The 24,231-nt window shown below is 35.7% G+C and overlaps 1 protein-coding gene across 2 annotated transcripts in view; it reads left to right on the plus strand.

Moving 5' to 3' along the window:
* Positions 1–24,231, plus strand: part of heph (polypyrimidine tract-binding protein 1 heph) — a 458,299-nt gene that overhangs the window by 136,722 nt on the left and 297,346 nt on the right. The window contains exon 3 of one of the 2 annotated variants that reach the window (XM_074094991.1): positions 2,584–2,652. The exons of the other annotated variant lie outside the window; for it this stretch is intronic. The gene's annotated coding sequence lies outside the window, so the exon portion shown is untranslated. The remainder of the gene's footprint in view (positions 1–2,583; positions 2,653–24,231) is intronic. 2 annotated transcript variants of the gene reach the window in all.

Genomic DNA, 24,231 nt, shown 5'->3' on the forward strand with positions numbered 1-24,231 from the left:
AATCTCAACACGGGGAATTTGATTCTTGTGTACGCGGCAACACAGAATGGCGTTTAGGGTTCATGTTATTTTATTTTGTAATTTCGAAATTATACGATATTTACTGATGGTATGTGATCCCAGTGTCCTTTTTATTTCTTGTAGTATTATTTTTAAACAGTTTCACTGCGAAAACTGGCATTTTACTTCGGTTTATGACCAAAATTTAACAAAAATTCGGGACATGCACATTACACACAGTTTGCAACGCGACTGACTCGCCTCGGGCTCAGGTACGCCGATTTCGGCGTACTATTTGTTGCCGCATTTGACAAGTACGCCGGCGGTATCTAGTCGAGCGAGCGCGCGAGACCAATCATTCATCTAAGGAAAATACATTATATGACATACATGACTCTATTGATATGCTAAAATTGCAACGCGCTACTAAATATCCTGACTATATTAATCACCATCTAAGGTCATACCCTCTTTTTTATTTATCGGCAAAAAAAGTAATGATTTCAACATTAAATAAAAACATTTTTTTTTTCCGAATGATTAGGTTGGCCGAACTGCACAGATTATAAAACTGCTCAGCCAAAGTTCGAGTAGACTCGTCCGCGCCAACGTGGCACAGACTCCTTTACGGTGGTAAACACGGTGCAGTGGCCACAGATCTGATTGTTTACAGTGTCCACACGGAGCATGACGCAGCTCACCGTTATGCGCGTTACGGCGCTGCCAACATACCGGTGTTTAGTAATAAAAAAGTTTTGTAAACTGTCGCGTCGTTCGTTACGGGGAAAATGCTGTGCAAACATGGCTTTTATGAGTTCTGAGAAAAAAAGTTGTATCGATTTTACGATAATAAAATTAAGCCTCTTAATTCAAAGTACTTACCTGAACGACCGAGCTTTGCTCGGGCTAAAACTCGATTATAAGCGTTTTCCCAGAGATAAGACCAAGCTAGATCGATTTTTCATCACTGAAAACCCCTACATACCAAATTTCATCGAAATCGTTGGACCCGTTTCCGAGATCACCGAAATATCTATATTAATAATTTCGTACCGGTCTACGGTAGACTCGAACGAAATGCACATCAAATTGAAGAGCGTAAAAAATTAGTCAATCCGAGTCGACAACTTGTAGGCGGAAAATTCGGATTATCGAGTATTTTCAATATAAACTTGAATAAATTACTAAGTATATAATGGCGTTGCGAAGTAAACATGTCAAAGTCATCACATCAAAGTGGCGTTAGTGTCACGTCATCACGTGTCACAGGTGTCACAGGTTCATATTTCGTTCTCCATTGTGACCTCTTAAAGGCCCCACACACGGTACGATTCGTCGATTTTCATCAGATCGATCGTACAGACGAATCGTACCGTATATGGGTTGACAGACACATCATAGTTATTTGGCCAAATAAGATTTAGGAGAAATATCTACGTGAAATACCGATACGTAGGTTAGCTGTGAAAGTACGTTTGTGATAATATTAAGGCTGGGAATATACGTTAGATTTTTCGATAAGTACGACAGTCTTTACAAAGGCAAATTATTTTTTTCAAACATATTATTATGAGTCTAGATTTTACCCGAGCGAAGCCGGGTTTTCATCTAGTATTTATATATTTACAAGAATTGCTCGTTTAAAGGTATTATATACAGATTAGATGACATTTCAAATACATTATAACACTAGTTACTTACGGTAGGTAACTAGTCTAGTAACTAGACAACTATGCCAGATATTTTTAATATTGTTAGCTCACTGGCAGCATGTATAAAGAAACGGCTGAAACTATTCAACATTTACTAGGCATATCATTCTTTTTTATAAAAATCGACCTAAAAATAAATAAAAAATAGTGTCAGATATGGTAGGTAGGAGACTACCTACATAAAAGGTTTATGAGTTTCTAGAAAAATTCCATATTTAAAATTATTTAGGTACTACTCCTAAGATCTTAGCAATTTATCAAAAAACAATTATAAATGAAGAAAAAGATTCTATTACAAACTTAATTAAACCTAATAAAAGCGTCTTAAATACAAGTAGCAGTACAAGTAGCTTTAAATTCTTCATTTATATGCACTCACGAACTTTCTAAATTCAAAAGGTTTCATCAACTTTGACAAGTCAGATTCAAAAACTGTCGATATGTGGGTATTAATATTTCACACACCGGCGTTTAACAAGCACGGACGCACGCTGGTTGTCGGAATATTAATAATTGCACACACACCCGTTTGAGTGTTTAATATTCACCGAATGGAATAGGAAGGAAATTGGTGTTTAGACTTCCAACTGCATTGAGGTATATTTTTAGATTTCGCCAAAAAAGGAGTTTGCGCTTCCGGTTGATATTTACAAAAGGAGTGTATAAACAATGAGTTACTATCGACTATTTTATTAAAAATCAACATTCATGTCATGACATAAATTGAGATCAATATTTGGAGGGTTGTCTGGTCAAACCCAATGACTTAATCAAATCATTCATAAAAAAAAATGATTCGAGACCATTCTAGTTGTCCTCTCTACAGTTCATTCAAGCATAGGTACTAAATTTCTTCTATTTTTTTTTACAGGTACAAACCAATTCGCTTCATACTCCTATCACCAATTCTGCAGGACAAGTAGAGGACAAGACTTTCCTTGTAAGTTGGCGCGTAAAACTTTAGTTTAAGCAAAGCTTCGCAGCGCTTAGTGGCGCTAGTATCGCTTACAAACCAACCATGACGATCGTTTTCTCACTGTATTACGTTTGGGCACTGAGCAAACGTTACTTAATGCTGCGCTAGTTCACGTGTAGCCGCACAGATGGCGCTAAAATAAAAGTTGTTCTGAAGTTAATTTCCAACGTTTAGTAAATGATTTTGCTTACAGAAAACTAAAGTAAAGAGTTATGTTATGACGCCTCCAAACAATTTGTTTAAAAACTTACAGGTCAAACTGAAAACCTATTTTTTTAAATACCTAGGTTAAAACGACACAAACACAATTTTAGGCATATAAAACTTAAGTTTGAGCTTGTAGTAAGTACATACGTATATGTATGTACATAACATAGGTGAAGACAAAAAATAAAAACAAAGTTTTCTTCTTAAATCTTACACATAATAGAAAAGCAAATCGTATTTTCAGTTTAAGTACACCTATATACCTAACTTTCTTAATCCAATGTTAGGACTCGAGCAGGTCGTCTCGTCGCTACCGGTTCTAGAAGGTTTAATGAGCTCATGTTTTGTATTCGTAAACAGAACTCGATGTATTTTGCCAAGCGGCTCCAAAGAAAAATAGAAGGGTGAGGCATCTTTTTTTCCCTCACAAAACTTTCACGGGCATTTCCTGAAAGCACTATTTTAGGACAGTAAAAAACATGTTTTTTTATGGATGTAGTTCAAAAAGCTGGACTATGTCAACCAGTACAAAATGTCAAAGTGAAATAAGTTCCGTTAAACTAAATGACAGATATTTCATCCCCTTTTTAACCCCCGACGCAAAAAAGGGGTGTTATAAGTTTGACCGCTATGTGTGTCTGTCTGTCTGTGGCACCGTAGAGCTCTTAAACGGCTGGACCGATTTGAATGCGGTTTTTTTTATCTGAAAGCAGGTTTTCTAGCGATGGTTCTTAGACATGTTTCATCAAAATCGGTTCAGCCGTTTTTAAGGTATTTAACGTTTGAAGTGACAAAGTCGGGGGCTTTCCAGCTTTTTGTTGGTTAGGTTATAATCGCCTAGCATTTTATTGGGTGTCAATTATGCAACTTAGGTTCCGCAGTCTGGCAGTTAGTCTGTCACAGGGCTTCATATTTCAAATCGTAATAGATACCATGTATAGGTATGCGTAGATCGTAACGGAGGCCTTCTTTCTTAGCAAATGCGGGATGGCTGGTCAATACTGAGGCAAAGAGTTTCACGTCGAAACTAGTAACTATAAATAATCAAAATTAAGAAAATCAAATTCTAATTCATGAACAACATTGTAGTTTTGCGGCTTTCTTACCCATTGTCACTTCTGCATTTTATGCCTACCAATCTAAGTAGGTACCAAATTAAACAAATCACCAAAAAAACTGCAAAAAAATACGGAGGTAGACGCGGAAGCGGAGGTATGATTTCATGTGGAAGTTGCGAAGTTAGGGAGGCCGAGGCGAAGTTTGTATACTTACAATAAGCTTACAACCAATAAAAAAAAGTAGTAAAAATTAAAATGTATCATTCAAGAAACTTTACCCACCTAGCATTTTTGTTCGATTTTAATAATGTTTTAATGTCATAATGTACATCATGAGACGGTCTATAAACGAGTTTTAATAGTGTCACAGTTTTACACTAATTCCAAGATGCTCCGTACCCATGATACACGTTTGTTATTTATTTTTTTATTCGACTGGATGGCAAACGAGCAAGTGGATCTCCTGATGGTAAGAGATCACCACCGCCCATAAACATCTGCAACACCAGGGGTATTGCAGATGCTTTGCCAACCTAGAGGCCTAAGATGGAATACCTCAAATGCCAGTAATTTCACCGGCTGTCTTACTATCCACGCCGGAACACAACAGTGCAAGCACTGCTGCTTCACGGCAGGATTAGCGAGCAAGATGGTGGTAGCAATCCGGGCGGACCTTGCACAAGGTCTTGCCACCTGCAAAACTTATTGTTTAAAACTTTAAAACAGGGGAAATCTATGTGTAACATTGGTATATTATTTTATTCATGCGATTTTTATATTTATTTTTGTAATAGAAAAAACATTTACATGGCGTTAAAATATACACATACAACATGACATATAACATGTCGAGCTAAACTCGGTTTAAGACGTGAGTTATCCGTTACAATATCATTTAATATGGCCTTAAAATACCTTATTTTTTAATTATAAAAAATACAGATCCGTTATAGTCGTAGCTAAAAGAACGTTATTGAACAATAAAAAAATGTGTAAAGAGCATGTTTGTTCGTGGGGGCAGTGGATATGTATATATATAAGACTACATGAATAGATAACTTGTAAATGTCGAACCTTTAGACACGCACACACTATACCGATTTTTAAAATGCAAGAGGGGATTAGGTTATTTTGGGTTCTTTTTTCTCAGAATTACAAGCGCTATTAATTTTAGCAAAAAACATTTTTCTCAATTTTCCGTACAATTTTATGTGTCTATATTTTGTAGCGACTCATATAATAGACTGTCTGTATCAATGAAAAAAAAAATGACGCAAAACTGACCAAAAACTTTTTTCTTCGTCCAAATCAACGAATAGTGCCAATGATTCTGAGTAAGAAAAACTGAAAGTTACCTAATAAAAAAATAAAGCTACATAATAAAGAAAAAATGCCCAAAACTGAACCCATAGATTAAGCGCACTCAAGAAAGTCAACACACCCAAGTACCCACTGCATTCAGTAATAATTATTGAAAAGTTGGTAAGACAACTTATCCATCTAATAGTCCTTTTAATCCTCGCTATAATCGTTCATAACTTGACACAAAGGCATGGTGACAGCATAATAGAATAACGAGCACCTTCCTTACTACATCCTCGTGTTATTTGCTTTGTACTGATATCCATGAATTTCTTCTACCCTCTTCTTGCGACCTTATGCATTCCTTATGATCCCCGACTCTGAAAGCTTTTGAGACAAATGTACAGCTATTTAAATGGAATATTTAGTATTGTAGCATCCATTGTAGAAATTTCTTATTCACTGTGTAAGCAGAATTCTTGAGTGAGTTTGCATTGAGCTTGGCTGATGTACGCATGAAAACCGGCTGTGAAGCCAATAGACTAGTACGTATTCAAATACTTAGAAGAATATAAATGAAACGTAGCTTTTGTTAATCTCCTTCACGGAAGGTAACGTTGTCATATATTTTTCTATCACATGTGTATATAGGTAGTGTTTCGTTTGAATAGATATGTGATTAGTACTCTATGGGTTGTTTTTACTTTATTTATTTGTAATTACATTTATAAATGCGGATATGAGTAACACAATTTAAGCAGAACATTGTATGTTTTGTCAGGATTTTCACATATTTACGAGTAGGTACAGTTTAGTAGCAGTCATTGCCTGAAACTATTTAATATTGTCTATAATTTAATGCGTGCAATAAATGAAGTGGAATCAGTTCCTTACAACTCTTGTTTTAAAATTAAGTAAGTACTCGTATCTTACCGAAGCATAGTGTTTCAATGGCGCCACTCAGTAAAATGATAAAATAAGAAAAGCAAAGGTCTATCTACTTTTACTCAGCAAATTGTGATTTGCAGTCGAGTAGACTCCACTCCTTAGACCCACTTTTAATCATAGAGCGGTGCAGTCCATTACTTAAAGCAAGAATCCCCAACTCCTTAGCCAACGGTGTCGACAGTTTTCAATTAAAAGAAAAATCATTGGCAGTTCAGAGTTAAACTGTAAAAAGTCTACTTGAAGATCACTGCCGTAGATTGCATTTAAATGTTTCATTTAAGTCGTCCAATGGGTCGGAAACGGTTAAGGGGTGGTAAGAAATCTCCTTTGGGGAGCATTAAAATATGTAATGGGCAAAAATAACAGATGGTTTACCGTAACGAACTGTAAGATGGACCCGGTTCCTTTAAGAGCACCCAAGGGTTCTGCGCAATGTAGGCTTAGGGAAATAAAGTTGTTTGCCCAAAATATTGCTATTTACCTATCATTTTTGTACCAAATCTGCGGATAATAGGGGTTTGTTTACAAAACAAAGTAGGCATATTTTCAAAGGGTAAGGACAAAAGAGGATGGCTTAAACGTGTTCGAGTGTTCAATAGAAAAACACGCATGATTTTTACCTGGAACCGATGTCGTGAAATATATTGTACTTCAATAGAAAATACTGTCGTATTTCAAAAATGGTTATTTAATTTTAATTCTACTAGCAGTGCATAATATTCCTTCTATAAGAAAGATGCCGTTACAACCTTTATTTTTATTCGTCTCAACAAAATATATATTTCAGTGTTTATTGATTCGCGGTGAATTACAAACGCATTATACTATAGGTAGGAAATATGCTTAATATCTACATTATGTTTGTAATTTTCTAATAGCCTATAAAACCATCCTAACGCCTGTAATGTGACATGCAATAAACAATTTTGAATTTGAATTTGAACACAATTCCCTAGACACCGCACCGATTAAATTGGCCGTTATATTGTTAACTTAAAAATTTAATTCGCAAAGCGAAAACTAAACAAAAGACGTCTTAACATCAACTTTGACAGAATATTAAATTAGCTGTATATTTTATATCAAAGAAAGATTGTACAAGGCAGGAGCTTTCTACGGAATGAAAAAATAACAGTAAATCCTGGTTCAATTTGATATCTAAATATTGTTTCAGGTATTTCAGAAATCTAATCCAGCAAAAAGGTGTTATTACAAACGTATGAATAAAACCTTATTAGAGATAATTTACATTTCAAATTGAAATCGCATGTTGATGGAACCTTGAACATTAAGTATAATATAAAAGAGAAACTGTACGTACAGTCAAGTGTAAAAATATGAACGTATTCAACGTTTAAAAAATATGTACCACCGACTCTTATTCCGACGTAATAAGGCCGTGGTAACATATTTTTGAGTGGTTCGAATAGATACGTATTTTTGCACTTGACTGTACATACCTACCTACTAACTACCCAGCCAACTGAATCCCGGCCTGTTTTACTTTTTCTAACTTCAGGATTTTTCTGTCATTACTATAACCTAACCTAACCTAACCTAACATTAGTGATGTGCAATACAAACAATCCATGTCTCGACGTTGTAGCTATGTAGGTATGGGAACTCCAAAATTCATCTGTAAGTTTTTTTTAATGGTTTTCACCCTTGCTTTTTTAGCAAGATGTATTTTGCCAATGTCAATGTGGAGACATTACACACATGAGGAGACATGGTTTATGATCTGTCTGACTATAATAGTTTATAATCTGTAAACTTAATTGAAAAAAGTTTTTTATTGACATCATTATCATCATCCCATTACGCCCATTACGCCCCACTGCTGGGCACAGGCCTCCTCTCAGAATGAGAGATTGAGATTGCACATCACTAATATTAGGTAGCCATCAAGCTGCCCACTTGATCACGGGGTCTAGTAAAGCTCAAACATTGGAAGAATTGGAAAGTCTTGTTTACCCTACATTTGATGGTAATGACAAAAATTACGATGAAAACGAGGGTAGTTGTGCGACTTGTAGTAGTAGTTTCGTCAAGCAGTCACGCGAGCAGAGCGGTGGCGCGCAGTGCGCGTTTCGCAGTAACCGCCGTGACGTGTGCTCCGGGAAGAAGGGCTACGAATTAACCCGAAATATGTCGAGCTTAACCCGATTTAAAACGTGAGTTAACTTGGTTTATTTTACTATTTGTCATTTGCCGCTTAAAGCTTGCTAAAAGATGCAAAACGACATCTTTGAAACTTTTTCCCCATAAGAGATTATTCTCCTTCCCTCTACACTCCATACTTAACAAGGGATCTCGTTATGAAACTTACTGCGACGTTCAACGGCGGTTCAGAAAGCTCCATAGTAGGTACAGCTTCGATCAAAATTTTTGGATCGAAAAGGTACAGTCAAATCCTCGCCCACTGTAGAATATTTTCTCTGACCTTGGTTAAGTACAGTTCAGTTCATAAACTTGTGGGCAAAAATTTTATCAAAAATATCTCAACACGATTCTTATTGTTAATGGCGTAGAAGCGTGTTCAGATATTTTTGATCAAAATTTTACTTATGAAATCGACTGTACATAACAAATGGGGTGAAGTAGTTTCAAAGCAAATGGAATGCATGAGTGAATAGGATGTCATCCAACCCCGGCTTAACGATTTTTATAAGCCTAGACATCACAAGCGGCATTAATTGGTTTGGCTTTAATTTTAAATAACATGGCCTGAAATTGATTACGTTTTAAATAAGTATTAAAAAAAAAACTGATTTCAAACTGTAACTAAACGAAGATAAAAAATAGTAGGCCACTTTGGATTTTTTAGCTAAGAAGCATTATTTTTCTCTGTCTTAGTTACAGTTCGAAAGCCCGTTTACCTTTTTAAATTACTTTGTTATTTCTTTATTTTTTTTTACTTTTAGCTGTAGGTAGGAAATTCAAATTAATCATTTAATATTTTTTTCGTTCGACTAACTACCTTTATTTAATTAATTCTTTCTCTTTTACGTGTATGACGTGTTAGACTCACACTAAAACCTCTGTCTCAAAAAGTAGAGAACTGATTTTAATGACACACTATTCCGTGATTAGATGAATATAATATATAAATAAATATTTTTGGAATCCCCGTAATAGTTTTTGAATGCGCAGACAAACATACAAATATACATAAACAGAGTACACTTATGTTTGGAAAACATTTTTAAAAACTGGAATAGACGAAAATTATACCAAAAATATCCTATTGTGACAATATCACATACATACGAGTCGAATCGATAACCTACTTTTTTATATTTTTTTGGTGAATAAATTGACGCAAAACCCTAATAAAGAGTCATAAAAACATTAGTGGAGAGAAGGAAACATAGAGTTCGCCCTCGTCCTCATGACAAATTCTCGCTCCGCCGGGGTCCGCTTATTGAATGATTGATTTATTTGTGACGCTATGCCTGTCTGGTGCGCAGCTAGTGGCATAAGTACTAAAATCACAACGAGAATTCGAAACGAAGCCATTATAATCGTACATTGCGCGCTCAACGCGAAAACCCGCTTTTTTCCTTTCCAAAAAAACGACCAGCACGTAATGTATGTTGAAAACCTTAGCAGGTTCACACTCGTTAGTACCTTAATGACACTTCAGCCAACAGGTGAAGTGCTCCTTGATTTACTAACTCTAATGCTTTTCCGAATCACTTGATCTTAATTCCTGGGCCTTTCCCTTATCAAAATGATGTGACGCGGGACAGGCTAATGTAAATACAGCCCCTTGAGACATTTTGAATTTGAATTTGTCAGTTTTAAATGGATAGGTAAATGATTATCTATGCGTTGCCGGTTTAGCATCGATCAATTGAATACCCTTTTGTAAATCACTTACCTACGTAACTTTGGGTCGAGATTTATACGATTTCCGAGTATTTAACACTCCTTTTTAAAGTACGATTCGTATCTTTATACCTTTCGGTTAATGTGGGCATAAATCGTACTAAATGATGCCTAAACATAAATGTCCGTGCAATAGTAACGAGTCCATCCACGTTTATGAAATAGCATAAAACATAGCACGTTTATGCAATATTATGGAATGAAATTTACTTTTAGTGTAAGTAAAATTAATGCGGTGCTGCTCTCTGGGCGTCGTAAGAAGATTTCATGGGAAAAGATTGTGAGCCATAAACTATGATTTTTCTCTATGAATATTACGGCGAGTGAGTGCCGAGGACGTCGCAGTTACGTGGGGCACATATATTAAATCTGCAATTCACTTTACATACATTGCAACCTGTTGCGGCTCTTTTTCAAAGAGAACTGATAAAATTCGATACTTAAATGTGTAGAAAAAAATTATGTGAATGTTTTTTATTTTTATTTTGTATTTTTAGGGTCAGATTACACAAAACGCGAAGCGATGCGATGCTTTTTCGTTAAGAGAATACGTCAAATGAATACGCGATGGAGTAAGTATTCTCTCAATCAAAAATGCTGCGTTGCTTCGTGTTTTGGTGTCAATTATTGACCTCAATTAAAAAAAAAACTGTGCCAATTGGACACTGTACTTCGTGTACTTTTAGACATTACCAAAGGATAGAGAACTCAATACTGGAGTAAAAGTTAGTTAGCTGACAAAGGCAATGGCTACATGCTCAGTCCAGTTCAGTCTGACGACAGAATTATCGTGTAACATTCACGGGCTAACGGACTGATGGCCGAATTGATGAAAATTAAGCTCTCTCTTGTACTTAGTACACAAGGGCGTTTTAAATCATTCATCATCCTGGACTGAACTGACGCCACACTGAGCGTGTAACCGCAGCTAACGACGTCAATTTCTGGGGAGTGCCAAAGTTCGCATACTCTTCGCTAGTCATACCATAATCTTTGTCCGAATCATCGTTTGTCAGTTTTTTTTTTCGCACTGAAACCTTAAATATTTCTGAAATTTTTAAATGGTCATCCTATAGAAAACTATAGGTTAGGTTAGGTTTATTTTATAAGAATTCTAAACAATCATGGGATTCAGAGAAAAAAGAGTTAAGTATGACAAACGACCATTCCGACAAACATTACATTCGGACTTTTAATTAGTAGGTATGCGAGCCGATATGGACCCCAATTGCTGGTCGATTTATTGAAAAAAAAACTACTCCTTTTTAAGAAGATAAAGCCACGAGCATGCGCTAATGGACAATAATATTTAACAACATCACTAACGCGTATTACCCGTATAACATACGACGTTAAATAATAATCATCCATTAAGCTTTACCTAACTCCGTAAGCCATCTTTTCTTCTCAGCTAAACCGCTAATCCCGTTCCATAATGTTTCCAATAAGTATATTCCATATTAGGACGGCGTTAGTTGAATTCTTCTCATGACCACGAACGGGGGGCACATCTGCATAAATACGTAAAGCGGTCACGTTCGGGTCTTCGTGCCTTTGACTTGTCCTGAGATGGCTTTGGACGAGTTACTGGAATCTAAGCGATCAAGTGGACTTGACTATGCGGCTAGGTTGAATTGGATAACATGTTTATTGACGAGCACTGATTGGTGATTATGATTATACTATTGTTGTGTGGATAAAGCTTAATATTTCGTCGATTTCATTTGTTTGGATTATTCGTGGTACAGTTCCTTCGGCAGTTCCTTTTAAGGAACGCTTGTAATTTCTTCGCCTTAGTACCTTCATAAGAGATGAAGAAAGTACTGCTATCATTCTTTCACTTTTGTTCCTTTGCAAGAACTGAAGGTGCTACTGCAACTTTTACTTCGCCTTTGTTCCTTTAAAGAGTTGAAGGAATTACAAAAAACTGGTTTTTGTCGCACCAGCTCCTTGAAATTACCAAAAGCAACTTATGCTAGATTTTAATCGATCCTTTTAATCCTTTACATCGAGCCAAATTCAAATAATTAATGCATATTGTAACAACATTAAAGTGCTATTATATTATAGCACTAGTTGATTCGGATAATTGAAGGAACTAGCACGAAAATCAGTTGTCGGTTGTGAATTACTTCAAAACGGCTGCAAATAACTTTATTTTGTAGTGCTTCTAATTGCCAGGAAAGGTTTTTTTGTTCGTCTCACAATCTCTATTAAAAAGAAATGGAACCGACTACAAAACCCTTGAAAATATTTTTTTAGGTAGGTACCTACTAGCTCGAAGTCAGTGCCTCAGCACGAGCCAGCAGGAGTGGAACAATAGTCATCTACCTCACCTACATACTACTTATGGGTTTCAATCCCAAGAAAAATATTTATTTTTTTGAAGTCGGTTTTACGTTTTTGTTAAAAAAAAAATCTTTATTTTTAACTTTTTAGTGATTTTTAGCCAAATTACATCTCACAACGATTCCATTAAGCCCAAACACGACTTAGTTACGTTGTTTTATAACAGAGGTCCGTTGCCTACCTTCTGGCTTCAGCATCAGATCAGTTCGAAAGAATCGTTAACTTAAAGCTTCTTCTTAGTCGTTATCTAGGTATATTATTCATGATCGTTTATAGACTAGCGAACATTACTTAGCTTTGACGAGTTCCATTGGTCATCTATGGTCTTCTTCATCAGGTCCAGGTTACCAAATGATACTTTAAGAATGTAAATGCTTATCTTAATGCTAAAAATGCCAAAATCATCATAGGTGTGCCTATGAAAATTGAGGTTTGCCCTCGATTTCCCTAGGATCCCATCATCAGATCGTGACTTGGTGACAATGGGACCACCTCAAAAGAATACTCTTTCGAATAAAAAAAGAATTTTGGAAATTGGTCCACAATTGACTGAGTAATCGGTGAACATACAAAAAAAATACAAACATTGGAACAAAAGAATCTCCTCCTTTTTTGAAGTCGGTTAAAAAGTGTTTGTCACAGAAAATTTAGTCTCAGTTTTGTTAGTAGTATTAAAGCATCTAGTTTACCATTTGATACTTACTTAACAGTTAAGTTGACATTCAAGTGGGCTAGCCTGACTAACGCGCAAGAAACGGACAGACGCTCATGTCACGGCGCCTTTATTTTCTATTTCCAAGGCGGCTGGCAGAAACACCACGGCTAATCGTCCACCCCTTGCCGTCCCGCCCAACTAGGGATGTAACAGAAGCAAAGGGGACACACTTATCGACAAATCACCCTTTTCTTCATTTAAATATTTATACTTCTTTCCTCAGTAACATCTTGTTAAGAATTTTGGTATATGCTTTTGTATTTTGTGCAAATATAGTTAGGTCAATGTCAAACTTCGTGCAAGGGCTACCTTTTGTTTTTCCATGAGATTACGACTTTGATACTGTCCGTCAGAATAGAACATTCAATAATGGTAGGCAGGCATGTCATTCAAAATTTAATGGATTACACTATGCTTTATTACCGCTTGTAAATAATTAATTCATGTTTAAAAACATGTTTAAGAAATGGTGTTACCAGAAAATAGTAAATTTAAGGAAGGACAAGCTTACGTTCGTATTATTTTTCAATAACCCTACTTATTATCATAAGCTGATAACAAATTACAACTATAAGTTGTTGTGTATCAAATAAAAAAAACCGGCCAAGAGCGTGTCGGACACGCCCGAAATAGGGTTCCGTAGCCATTACGAAAAAAATAAGTAATATTTTTCTAAGGATTTTGTATTTTATACGGAATCTTCCATAGTTTAGGTAAATTTTATACCTTAGGCTGCTATTTACTCTTAAACCACTAAAAATTCTCAAGCAAACTTAACCGTTATAGTTTTCCTTGAAAGTTTGATATACTTACTACCATATTAAATATAATGACCCGGATAACTCACGTCTTAAATCGAGTTTAGCTCGACATGTTTCGGGCTAATCCGTAGCCCTTCGTCTTCGGAGCAACGCGACTCAGCGGCTGCTTAAGACGTGACGTGACGTGTTTGGGCTGTTTTAAGACGTGAGTTATCCGGGTCATTATATTTAATATGAGTGAGTCTCACGGTAGTTTCATGTTCAAAATTACTTACTACCATCCTGAATTTTTTCAAATTTTTCCACCCACCGGTTTAGATTTTTAATGAAAATTTGCACTTTAAAGTTGAATATTTCGCAAAGAAATCACTGAATCGAAAAATCGTCTTAGCAAACACCTAATAAAGACCTATCCAACAATACCCCACACTATAGGGTTGGATGAGAAAAAAAATTACCCCCACTATATGTCTATGGGAGGTACCCTAAAAAATTTAATTGTACCATTTTGTCGGCATAGTTTACTTATATATTCGTGCAAAATTACAGCTTTCTAACATTGATAGTCCCTGAGCAAAGCCGCGGACGGACAGACAGACTGACTGACAGACAGACAGACAGACAGACATGGCGAAACTATAGGGTTCCGTTTTTGCCATTTTGGCTCCGGAACCCTAAAAACTGCACTTGTACTAAGTGTGATGTGAGTTATCGATACCGCCTACAAATCGTCAGTAAAATGATCCCAATATATGTACTTACATTAGACGTATTTGGATTATGGAAATCTTCAGAGGTGAGATATTATTGTAATCGAATTTAACCGCTTAATCTACATTTAGCCGGTCATCCCGAAATCATTTCATTCATAATACAATAATTTACGCCAAACTACAAATGATAGTGAAAACTCCTGTGTAAAGCAGCGATTCCATCAATAATGTCTGAGGATGTGTTCACATCCTCGCATAGCACATCTCTGGTGGAAACAGCTGAGCGGAGCGAGGCGAGGTAAATGAAGCGTTTCTATTTGTTAATGAAAAACATATTCCTCGCAACACATCCTCGCACATCTCTGGTGGAAACGCTGCTTAAAGATCATTTACTAACTGATTTCAAAAGTTAATTAGGTATTGTATAACCTATTGTTGTTTTAACTTATGGGTTGTTTCTTAAATTATAACCAAAAGTAGAATATATACACATTTATCTACAAAATTAAGTAACTAAAATATAACTACTTAATTCACGACTGCCGGTAAGGTTGGTTGTTTATTTTTGATGCTGAGTCGCATAATTTATGAAAGTCATAATGTAATGTTTGTCATAAACTATGACAAAAAATACGATATGATTTTCATATTATGATTTATATTATTTGTTAGTCTTTGTTTTCCCGGCGAAATCATTTTTTTTCCAGGATTTGTTGTATATTATCTATCTTATAGAACACTATAAGTTAGATTAATTTTGTTTTCTAACAATTAACAGATTTAGTGAAAAAAAGAGATAAATGACACATACTACATTTAAATTTCAACAATTCTGCCAGCCGATATGAACCCGTTAATTTTCGTTATAAAACTTGTATAAGCACCTACGTAGTCTAAAGTAAAATAAATAAAGGCAGTAAAGTAAATAAAGGCAGACTCCTGTTTCAACTTAATATCACATTACTCGTGAAAGGTTATATAAGCAGTTGACATTGTAAAAATAAATCATGGCAAACATCGACATATCGATTGTTTACATCGCCAACCCTAATTGTCTTGATGTGTCCCGAGGAGTAACGTGTTCTTTTAGTGGTTTGTCTAACGCTCTTGCTACCTGCTCCGTTTTCTCCTTACATATGCGTATTATGCAGCATTACACGAGCAAAATTGCGGTGTCTCGTCAATATGGGAATTACGCTTAGAGCCCTTTCGTCATGATAATGACTATTCAAGATAATTTATTGAATCAGGCGTCACTTTGCGGAGGTCCATATCAATGAACTGAAACAATTGCTTTGCTCACCCGCGACCTTATGATAACTACGTTTATGCAAGAAATGTGTGTTAATGTAGTTCCTCACCTCCACACTGTAAGAACACACAAATTACACAAACCCATCTATCACCACCACCTCACTACACTGACGTGTTTCGAACTTAACCAGAGCTTATTTTCAGAGCAACAAAACCATTCACCATGCTACGACATGTAAGACTGACAAAAAAGAATCATTTTGATTTGTCACCCTACAAGTATAAGTATTTAACTCAGTGTAAAAAAATGCTTTGCCTTACGGGACTACGAACAGAATATTTTTCATCTTTGTAAGATCGATAAGTTGATTTGTTATAACATAAATAGTTCAGTATAAATAGGTTAAAATAGAAAATAATTCAACTTTTACATGAGTAGGTAGTAGGTAGGTACCTATACTTTTTAGAATAAGTGAGTAACAAACATTTCGCTCGTTCTTTTCAATATTATTTTTACTCGGGAATCGAAGTAAAAAGTAAATTGCTTCAGTTATCCGTCACCCAAATTTCATAATAATTGGTTTAGACGTTGAGCTTTGAAAGCGAAACAACTTTCACATTAAAAGATAATACAAACTCTCACCGGCGGTTTTACTTGGACGGAATAAGTTGGTTCCGTTCGTTCCCTTGGGAAATGAGCGGGATAAAATGTATCCCATGTTTACCTTCCAGAATTAAGTAATTTCCATTCGTTGCTTTGTTTACTTTGAGTCAACATTTCCAATGAAAAAACTTAACAGGGGGTGTTCAATTTAAGTAAACCAATGACCTCTTGAAATATTTTGAAACAATTTGAAAACACCCTGTTTATCATGTCAGGTAATTACAATTCACATCACAAGTAGATCCTCAAATGTACACAAATAAAATAATGTATAATAGTAATTGAAACACTATAAAATGTCAGCCAAAAATAAAGTTATAGTATCAATTAGAAATAAATAAAAAAAGTATAATAATGATCAGGAAAAGAAATTAACTTACTTAAGAAATTACTACTATTTTTTATGGAAAACTATCCATTATCTGTCATGTGAAATTTGGGAAACCGATAATGTACCATATATTTCAGACGACTAGCAATCTAGGTACATACCAAATTTCGTTGATATTTTAGCGTGGAGGACACTAAACATACAATACCTATACTCACGCGCACACACTCACAAACTTTTGCATAAAAAAAAGATATTTAATACTCAAAAAATTAACGAAAATTAAAAATATTTTGTACTCAAATATCTAATTCCTGTCTTATTGTTTCTGCTATATCTTAGCCCATTTATATAGCTGTGAGAAAATGTCTCTCAATGGAAGTTTGAAATCAAAGCTTTGGTGACGGCAAAGTTGAAGTTGACCCACCGTCTCAGTGCCTCCGTTAAACGTGATAAATGGAACTTTAACTATTATTGATTGTTCACTCACTCATACATTTACTTAGTTCGTGGCGTACCCTTTCGTCGGTTGAGTATGTTACAACATATTGCTTCTTTGGTGTATTCTAGAATAGAACACTGGTTTTTTCCTTGGTTGTATTTTTAATCTCTAAACGCCACATTCAGGCCATCTTCAAATCTAAGGTGAGTGAGCATGTTCTATAGTCACCATAATTTAACAACTAATCTAATAATATTACTTATAGCAATCCTTTTTTTACTGCTCAACGACATCTGAGTTTTTCTTTGTCGAGCAATGTTTTTATTATTATTATTATGGGAGTGTTACATTATTTTTACGCTTTTCAGACTAATTTGAAAGGCAGGAGCTGTGATTTGTGTTATTTGCGATAGATGGCGCCACTATAAACTATGCAACCGATTAATATTTTCGGTTTGTTAGTCGTAGTTTAGTTGATGTGTCCTATCAATCTATCTATCTGTAAAGCCACAGGACTCCATCCAGCGATACAAAAATCTTAGCACCTAAGCTATCTAGATGGTCAAAAATATCTAAATAAGTTACGCACTTACATCTTTGACGGGTGGCGACTGTACCTACAGTATAGTAAAGTCATAACGCTCTTGAATATTGTTTTGTCTCTAATACACAAAGTTTCTATTGTAAAAAGAACTCGTGGTACCCTCGCATTGAGTATAGAATCGTGGCCATCTTATGATACACGAAAACAAACTAACATCAAGTACTTAGCAAAGACGCTCTGCGAGCCCGTCTCGCAGAAGTTTCGAGAACCCACAGAGCTGGATATCTTGATTTATGTTTGTCTGGGAAGCCCTCCGCTCATAAAGTGGCCGCACCTGGTTCCCGCAGCTAAATATTCATTTGTCAGACTCGAATGTAAGTTAAAAAGGATGGCTAATTTCTAAGATGGGCTTTGTTTCCACTTCATTTCGAGTTTCCAAAGCGTTAGTGATTTGTGTCCTCCCCGTATAGGTTGTGCATTATTATAATTAAACCGATACAGACGCCGCGTTTGGAATTGAGTCCAGCTAGCGCATTGTTGGTTCCGTTCATGAGTAAGTGAGAGCTAGTGCTATGGAACTGTTAACAAAAGGAGCTAAATTGCACAGTTATCTGCTCCAACTACGATAGAATAAAAATATTGGTGCTCCGTCACTCCATACTTTAAAATGGGGAATCACCGCTTTTCTAGAAGCGTATTGATTCAATTTTTTCTTGAAAATGTGACTGGTAGCTGGCGGTAGGTAAATATAGCGGCTGTAACTATAATTTTGGTAATGTTTTTTTAGAATCACAGATTAAAGGGACCAATTTTCTTAATAATATCAGAACATGCACTAGCGTGCTTGATAATAAAGAATCATTGATAGCACAATTGAAGTACTTCGTAATTTTCCTCCAATGTCATTTTATTCAACTACTAGCTGGGTGCAGTGACCCGAGGTGAATAATTAGCCTCAGACAGCAAACTGAGAAATGCTTTGCGATTTTGGGCCAGCTCTTATCAACCATAGACCCTGAGATCCGAAACATCTTTCTGGACCTCATCTCTCCAGTAGAACCTGGGACGACCAAATTGATCTATGTCCGCTCGATAATCCTGATTAATACACGATATTTTTTTAACGTCATTAAAATATAATCACGCCAACCTTTGTTAGCTAAGTACAAAGAGGACTGCGTAGGTTTTTGGAAACAAAATTATAATTCAAAATTAAATAAAGATTTATAAGCGCTTCACTGCGGTTTTTTTTACGTATAAGTGTTTAATAAGCGATTCACACACAAGAGCTGGCACGAATAGATAGAATGAGTGAATGAAAGTACCTGTGTGTTACCTATTTGAATACACTTCACATAAACATGAAAATGTCATACATCTATCATTTTCGTACAAAAATGACAAAGTGACATTACTTTCGTTCAAACCATTCATGCCAGCTCTTGTGAATCAACCTATACGTGCGCTGTAACGTAGTCTAAATTCAGTTTATAATCACATTCCAGTTATCTATAGGTACTAAGATTATTAAGAGGAAATTAACTCAAAAGCTACTGGACCGATTTAAAAAATTGTTTCACTATTAGAATGCTAAATTATTCCAAAGTGCCATAGGCTATATTTAGTAACAGAAAAAATAGGGTTCCGTACGAACAATAGATTATAGAACAAAAAAATGTTATACGATATTAAAGAATAAGTACATCAAGATCTACAAAAAACTTCGCGATACCATTATGTCCAACTATTGTAGTTATGTCACTATAACTACTTTTTTACATTTTAAAAGTTGACAGAAATGACGACTAAAATCAGACCATGTTATCCATACCTTTGTATTAATCCTTATCCAAATAAATAATTTTATATTTAAGACTGTTTCAATACCTGTAGATTAATTGTGAATTATTCAAATCGGACATTCCATTCAAAAGATATTACGAAATTAAAAATATCAATCTAACCAAAAAATAAATTTACGTGCGTGTCGGGTGTAGTTTTTGGAAAATTGAGCTGAAAAATGTGTGTGAAGTGCCCTTGATTAGAGACCTTTTTAGAGTTCTGTGCCCAAACGGTAATAAAAACGGGACCATATTACTAAGACTCCACTGTCCGTCTGTCTGTCTGTCACTAGGCAGTATCTCATGAATTGTGATAGCTAGACAGTTGAAACTTTGACAGATGGTGTATTTCTATTGCCGCTATAACAACAAATACTAAAAGCAGAAAAAAAATGTTTAAGGGGAGCTCCCATACAGCAAACGTGTTTTTTTTTGCCGTTTTATGCTAATGTCTAATGTTGTATAGGTACGGAACCCTTCGTACGAGAGTCCGACTCGCATTTGGCCGTTTTTTTTTTACTTTGCCCGTGCGAAGCTGGGGCGGGTCGCTAGTACTTAGTATAATTTCACAACCGCGAATCCATTACAGAAACCTCACCAGAAATCCATTATCAGAAATCCTTCATCAACATCAGACCTACGCGTCTGTTCCAGACGAATTTTGGCGTTTTGGCTGTGCACAACGTCTTTGGTAGACAGGGTTACATAAAAAAGAGAAATCACCAAGAAACGCAGAAATCAACAACCAAAAAAAAAAGAAAGAGCAAAAGAATGGTGGTTGATGGCAGAGATTTACTTGCTCATCAAAGTACCCATTATTTCCTACATATTTTTTCCGTTAGACTGTATGCTGTACATCAATATACAGCACATTACGTATGCTGTACATTTTATCAATGCCAAATTGGCTATAAGGTATTCAAATGGAAGAGAATGCAAAGATTAAGTATAAGGCGCTTCTTTGGACCACTTTTATAATGTTACAGCTGCATAATCGTCTTGCTGCTTGTTACCTAAAGACTCGGCTGTGCCTTCTGTAATCCGAGGTATTGTACGAAGGATAGAGTGATTTGAGCCGTTTGTAAACGTAATTGGTTTCCAGTACCTTTAAAGGTTTCAATGAGACACAATGACGTTGTTGAAAATTCTGAAAATACTTATACAGAATCACATATTAAATGTGAGTCAAAAAATTAAGTTTCAAGTTCAGTTAATGTTGTAGAATATAATGCATTATCAGTTAACTTAATTATTGAATTAGTCTAATTAAATTTACAAGATTTTATTTTAGAAAAAATATTGTATCTGGTTGCAGTATTTACTTTAGACACGAAGAATCATGAACCGCATGCAGTTTTAATTAAATTCTGTTGTCTTTTCAAACGCGTGGATTGGTTTTTAATTTTTTGACGTATTTTTGTGCGATTGTTTATTAAAAAGTATTCGATGTGGTATCTGTTGTTTTATATCAATGAACAATATTGCTATCCGTGAAACCGTACTTTGTTACTGACATGATACATAAAAAATAATTTGTAGCCTTTCCAGTAGAGACATGTCAAAAATAATAGATATTTTTTATGCGCGTATATACGCAGTATACTGGAGGAGAATGAAAAGATGTTGGACTGAAAAAAAAAATAATGAAAAGGTATTGAGATTGGTTGGGGAGAAAAGAAAGCTACTTTTTAAAAACAGTTCGAATCATGAAAATATGTCGAGACACACCCATTGGAACGATAGTTTGTTTTTTATATTTTAGAGGAGAAAAATGAAAAGAGGAGAAGAAGTAGAAAACTAAAATAAAATTAAATTATTTCGCATTATTCGCAGTAGTTCCTTTGGCAGTACGAAAAAGGAGAATTATTAATTAGTATGAAAGGAATAAGGAACTAAAGGAACTGCGAATACTCCACTATTTTAATCAAATAAAAGTCAACAATGGAGTAAAAAAAATCAAAAAGCTAATTGCTTCACCGATAATAGTGCAATTCTTAAATTATTATAAAAATAATGACGACGCCTGGTCAACTTTTGGCTCATTCAAAGATAGAGTATAAGCTTGACGACCCAAAGAAACCTTAATGTATGTTTCTTGTTATACCTAGTCTTGGTGTTATGTAATAAAGCATAGCAAATATAAATGACGGAGTTCTGAGGTACCTAACAAACATAAAAAGACCACTGAATTGATAACCTCCTCCTTTTTTTGAGGTCGGTTAAAAAAGCAGATTCACCAAAAAAGCTTGTATTAAAAATTAATTATAATCAATCTACGAACCGCTTCTTCGTATATTATTTACCAATATATATCAGATATCACAATCTTTTCAACTGAAAAGGCTTTTTAATATTCTGACTTTGTTCCCTGCCATTCCTCTTGATAATATTAAATACTTACATAAAGTGAATAGGGAATGATTTTTTACATAGACAGATAATAATGGAAAAATGATCATAATAAGCTGCCTCCCAAAGTACTTATTGTTAGATGTATAGAGTGCCGCACAATAGGTATACAGCATTGAAAACATTTTCTTTTCATTCAGACGGGCGATCGTTAAAAATATTCGGTAAGTAGGTATTTTTGTCTTTTCAAACATAGGGCACTGAATTAGTTGAATGTTCTTAGCATAGCGGCTTTTTCTTGGAGGTAGGCTTTATTATCCTAAAAACAAAAAAAAATGTTCATTAATACCACCATACATCATACAGCAAATACATTACGCGCGCTAGTGCATTATTGCGTACTAAATGCATTGTTTATAATGAAAAATTAAAACCATTTATTTTAAATAGCAAATCGAGTCTAGGTTAAATATATGACCTTATTTATTTCAATACGAGTATTTTTGCGACATTGCAGACGAAAACAACATCGACTGTAAATCTTAAAGATACAGTCAATCGCACCCATCTGTAGATCAATACCCCTACGTAGTTTGCGAATAGGATATCTACCGAAGTAAACTAAAGAACAATTTGCGTGGTTGTACTAAATGGAAGAGTTTGCATACGTCGCAACAGGTAGCCGATTTGTCCCACAGGGGTGTCCGCGATGTCGCACTAATGGAAAAAAATGTGACATTAAGCCTAGCGCATTTTTAAGCTGCGACAAACGAGAATGAATTATTTCATTGATAAATGCCTTTGGATTTGAGGCAATCGGTTTAAACTGGCACTATGGTGCTTTTTGTTTGGAACGAATTGATCAAACGTAAACGTGTGGTATCCCACAGTCTAAAGACTTAAGACTTGCTCTAACTTTGTTATTTTTGATAAGAAGTTTACAATTTAGTTTTTGTATGAATTGCTTTAGAATGAGCACACTTGTATTTGTCGTGAAAAACTGGTCATCATCCCAGCCTATATACGTCCCACTGCTGGGCACAGGCCTCCTCTCAGAACAAGAGGGCTTGGGCCATAGTTCCCACGCGGGCCCAGTGCGGATTGGGAACTTCACACACACCATTGAATTGCTTCGCAGGTTTGTGCAGGTTTCCTCACGATGTTTTCCTTCACCGCATAGCTCGTGGTAAATTTCAAATGTAATTCCGCACATGAATTTCGAAAAACTCAGAGGTACGAGCCGGGGTTTGAACCCACGACCCTCTGCTTGAGAGGCGATAGGTCAAACCACTAGGCCACCACGGCTTGTAACATAGATACCACAGAAATAGCGATACGACAAGATATTACGAGTACTGACGAAAATGGTGTCGCTTTGCTTGCGTCGCTTCACTTGCGTCGCTTTTTGTGGTAGCGGTGGAGTAAAGTAAAAACATTAAGGATCACTAGCTGTGGCCCGCAACTCTGTCTATGAAGAATTCGTTTACAGCTATCTCGCGGGAACTGTGCCATTTCCCGGGATAAAAAATATCCTACGTAAGAACGTGGTAAGACCCAGGGTAATTACATATCAAAGCTAAATCGAATAAGCTTGAGGTGATAACACAGATCCTCATTTATAATATTAGTAAGGATATCAATTGTTTATTTAGATTTGATTTGAAGATTGTAATTATTGTCATGGATATCTGAAATCTCTCAGAATATTGCTTGCATTATCACTGTAGCCTTAAATAGCGTAATCTCCATTATACCAGTGCCATCCACGAAGATGCATGATTTTGTCAAAATTAGCCATTAATGACATTGTAATAAGAACCACGGCACGCGTCTTCGTGAATGAATCTACCTATAATCGGCTTACCAACCCTCTAATTACTTATCATACGCGTCGCCCATTACGCCTTTGTATGTACCAAGTACATGATGAGAACTGTAATCAATTGGATGGACAATAGGTATCTCAGGTACATAGGTATAGGTATTTATTGCATGAAAGCCATTCAGTGAAGGACAATGACGTCATATGTGACGATCCGACCCATTAGACAATCAAGTCGGTCTTGCATGGCGACGAGAGAATGCATTTTGGTGCTGTAGCATTCGTGAATAAACGAACACGCTTGGGTTAGTTTGTAGTGTAAGACTAGAACTGGTTTCGGACGAAACTGAAA

The sequence above is a fragment of the Choristoneura fumiferana genome, chromosome 12 (assembly GCF_025370935.1).
Source record: "Choristoneura fumiferana chromosome 12, NRCan_CFum_1, whole genome shotgun sequence".
In the NCBI taxonomy this organism is placed as follows: domain Eukaryota; kingdom Metazoa; phylum Arthropoda; class Insecta; order Lepidoptera; family Tortricidae; genus Choristoneura; species Choristoneura fumiferana.